Source organism: Notechis scutatus, unplaced genomic scaffold (assembly GCF_049901735.1).
Source record: "Notechis scutatus isolate UNSWTSFEM ecotype Mainland unplaced genomic scaffold, rNotScu1.2 NSCUSCF26, whole genome shotgun sequence".
Classification (NCBI taxonomy): domain Eukaryota; kingdom Metazoa; phylum Chordata; class Lepidosauria; order Squamata; family Elapidae; genus Notechis; species Notechis scutatus.
This window is the reverse complement of record NW_028263150.1, coordinates 62414-66995: the sequence shown is the minus strand read 5'-3', so window position 1 is coordinate 66995 and position 4582 is coordinate 62414.

Here is a 4582-nt window from a genome sequence, read left to right as displayed (position 1 = left end):
TCATTAACGAAATATATGAGGAATAGAAGGGGAACTTACCAAATTTGCGGATGATACTAAGCTAGCAGGAATAGCTAACACCCAAGAAGATAGGCTCGAGATCCAGATGGATCTTGACAGACTAGAACACTGGGTGGTATCTAACAAAATGAAATTCAATGTAGAGAAAAGTAAAGTCCTACACTTAGGCTAGAAAAACCAAAAGTGCATCTATAGACTGGGTGAAACCAGGCTTAATAGCAGTAACTGTGAGAGGGATCTTGGAGTCTTTGTGGACAACCAGCTAAATATGAGCCAGCAGTGGGCAGCAGCAGCGAAAAAAAGCAATCCTAAATTGAATAACAGAGGGATACAATCAAGATCAAGTGTGGTACTAATACTACTCCATAAAACTTAGTAAGACCACAGCTAGAGTACTGCATCCAGTTTTGTTCACCACATTATAAAAAAGATGTTGAGACTCTAGAAAAAGTGCAGAGAAGAGCAACCAGGATAATTAGGGGACTGGAGACTAAAACATATGAAGAACGGTTACAGGAACTGTGCTTGGCTAGTCTAGTGAAGAGAAGGACCAGGGGAGACATGAGAGCAATGTTCCAATATTTGAGGGGCTGCCACAGGGAGGAAGAAGGGGTCAAGCTATTTTCTCAAGCACCTGAAGGCCAGACAAGGAATAATGGATGGAAACTGAACAAGGAGAGATTTAACCTGGAAATAAGGAGAAACTTTCTGACAGTGAGAACAATCAACCAATGGAACAGCTTTGCCCTCGGAAGTTGTGGGAGTGCCATCACTTGAGACTTTCAAGAAGAGATTGGATTCCCATCTGTCATAAATGATGTAATGTCTCCCACTTGGGCATGGGGTTGGACTAGATGACCTACAAGGTCCCTTCCAACTCTGATTATCTGTTATCTGACTTAAATACGAGGCACCAGTATGTTGCAGCTGCCAAAAAAGCCAATGCAGACCTAGGCTGCATTAATAGATGGATGGGATCAAATTAATAAAGGAGAATATTTGTAGCTCGGTGTTGAAGTGATGGTTTCTTGTAGCTTTTGAGCATGGTTATTTTCTTGCAGACATTTCATTACTCAAACTAGGCAAGATCATCAGTGCTGGTAAGGAATGTGAGGTATGCTCTCAAGTTTATCTTCTAATGATTTGCTCTATAAGCACTGGTGTGAATGGTCTTGGAGAGTTTTTCGTTGGGCTGTTAGTTTGTTTGGCAGTTCCTTGATTAGGGTATTGTTTACTTCTTGATTACTGGTCTGATGTTAATCATCATTAATTAACCAACATCATGTTAATCAATATCAATTAACATCATTAATTATTGGTGCATGAAATGAAAGCTATGGAAACTACAAACTCCCAAAATTGTGTCTGTTAGAACAGACAAAATTTCAACTAAAGACCTCAGCTTGTATAACTGACAAATTATATGAGGAATTACATCTCTGTCTCTTGTACAACTGGAGAAGAAAGTAAAAAAGATGGTGGCACAAAGAATCTGAAATATAGAAGCAGAGAACAATGTAGCAATCTTCCAAAACTAAATATAATATGACCCTTTGTTGGAATATACTTCAGTTAACATCATGTACGTGTGAGTTTCACTGCATTAAATTGTAAAGGTGATTGAGACATATGATTTGCATTTTGATTTTAAGAGAGAAGCTTCAGTTCTTGGCTAGATCTCGTCATATCACATGCCTTTCAATAAAAGCTCCTTTTGGAACAACTGCAGTTTCAAGAGTCCTGCTTTCTTGGGAGGATTGGAGAGGCAAGACCTTACATTTTTATTGCTTTTAGTTAATTTGTTTCTCATTTTCCATTTTTATACAAAGTCTTCTTAATATTCTGTATTTAATATTATAAACAATGGCCAATCAACAAATTATTCTAAGATGTTTATCAAAACAAAAAGTTGGATTTATTAAAAACTCATATTTTGGAGTTGCCTTCTTCATTACTTTTCCAGATCAGTCATAGAGTTGTTTCAAAGACTCTGAGTGATAAAAGTAAATTCCCATTTTTCCACCGGATGCTCCTCAAAGAAGGGTTTCAGTATTCAGCAATTGTCCAAGTGCTCCTGCATTTCAGGTGGACCTTGATTGGTCTCCTTGCTCCAGACACAGAGGAGGGAGAGAATTTCCTGAGGACTTTTCCTCCTTTGCTTATCAGGAATGGAATTTGTGTCGTTATATCACAACAATTCTCTATGACTGCACATCGAGCACCCTTCACGGATTCCAGCTTTTCTCAGTGGAAACAAGTCAATGTCTTTGTTCACTTCACAGAACACATTATTCTTTCAAGCACATTTCATATTTTTCATTTAACAATTGACATTTTGTCAGGACCCATTAGAGAGAAAATCTGGATCACCACAGCTTTGGGAAACTGTATAATAACTCATCAAGGATGTCACAAATACATCCATAGTATTTGGAGCTTTGAATTTATGCAAAAAGTAAGCCCTAGATATGATGCTTTTGAATCCTTTTCCTTTTTAGACCCCCAGTATGAAGACAAGAATTTTCAGTGCTCTTTTCCAAAGCATGTTTTTTCTGTCAAAGGACGGAAAAGATGCATCCAAAAAACTCCAGTGGAGATAGAGGATGATTTTAATGGGATATTGGTTGAAAACAGTGACTCTGTTTACATGGTCTTTATGACTCTGGCCCACATCTTGAAGGCTGCATATTCATCCAGATCCTGGAGGAGAAGGAAGGAGGCCCAAGAGACACTGGAGGCTCCAAGGCTGCAGCCATGGCAGGTATGGGGTCCCCACAAGGATCCAACAAACTAAATTCCTATGGAGAAGGAATCTGTTAGAGAAAGAGGGGAATCATATCAACCTCCTTGTACTACAAAAGGCCATCTAGTTGTCTGGGAATTTATTTACCAAAGAGTTGGTACCAGATACATTTTGATATTAAACACTTCTAATTTTTAAAGGGTGATTGCACTTTTAACGATATTCCTGTATATAGGGTGTGTGGTTAGCACTGTAGAGTTTTACTGTTTGAAGGAGACCCTGAGAACAACGGATGGCATAAGCCTTAGATGGGTTCTATTTTCCAATGTGAGTGGCTCATGAATCATTCTGGAATGAGGAAGGCAACTTTCAGCTGTTTGCTCCAGCAGAAAGAGTGCTTCATACTGGGACAGAGGTCCATTTCAAGTTCTCTGAATAAAAGTTAGCTCAGAATTTAATGCAAAATGTTCCTTTGTTGTTTACAACATGTCAACTTACGTGACTTCTTTCACAAGATCAGAGTTCACACTTGGGTGATTACATTTGTCCTTTTTGGTACGGGATTGCATTTGTTGTATTTAATACAAGATTTTTTAAAAAGGTAAGTGAAAATATCTACAGATCCCTCAAATCCCTGACTTAGGACTATAACTTTGTTGCCTGTATCTTTATGATTTGTATTGTTTTATTTAGTTTCCTTGTATGATTTATGTTGATTGTGTCAACTCGTGAAGCCCTCCTGACCTGCTCTCAAATTGCCATAGGCAGGGGGATGGGGAATCAAGTCTCACAGCTGTGTGGAGAAATTTGCATTTCAGTCAAAATAAAGCACATTCCAGCCATTAACATCAAAGTCATCTCCACAGAGACCCACAGTGGCTGGAGGGAGTGACTTCTACAACCTACAAAATTGCTTCATTGGGGAATGTGACTGATGACACACCTTGGGGGGAAGAGGGAAGCAAAGTTAGGGCCAAGGCACCAATTAAGTGAGGTCAGAGTTGGTGTCACTTGGTCTGTACTGACATGAAGCTCCTAATAAATAACTGGATTTCCTTTGAAGCTTGGCCTGAGGCTCATGCTTTAATTAGAGCATTGATCGGAACCATGACAGATTGCTTATTAATATCCTCTGACTTTCCTAAGTGTTGTATCTTATGATTTATGATGAATATATTTTATGATAACTATGATCATGATTTATTACTTATAGCTTTTATGTACACTGAGAACTTATGCATCAAAGACAAATTCCTAGTGTGTCCAATTACAGTTGGCCAATAAAACATGAAGAATTCTATTCTGATCACCTCCTGGCTGACATAGTGTTGAAACCAGGGGTGGGATTCACATTTTTTAACAGCCAGTTCTGTGGGCATGGCTTAGTTGGTGGGCATGGCTTGGTGGTCATGTGACTGGGTGGGTGTGGCCAATTCAACATCACTCACATTGAGGGGCGCTTCTCCTCGCCTGGCCTCTCATGACTGTGGGGATGCTGCAATGGTTATAAGTGTGAAAAACAGTCATAAGTCACTTTATTCGGTGCCATGGTAACTTTGAATGGTCACTAAATGAACTGTTGTAAGTCAAGGATTACCTGTACAAAAATACAAAAAGCTTATTAGCTTGCAAAAAGCTGCCCTAAATACCAATCATTAGATTAAAAATACCTGCAAGCCAGAGTTACCTTGAGGAATTAAAATAGTTAAAATGCAATGATAACTATCAGCAGCCAACTCTTGCTCATAAAGTGAGGTCACAAGCTCTCCAGAAAGAGCACACCCAGGAGAAGCAATCCTTAGATCCATTTGCACCATT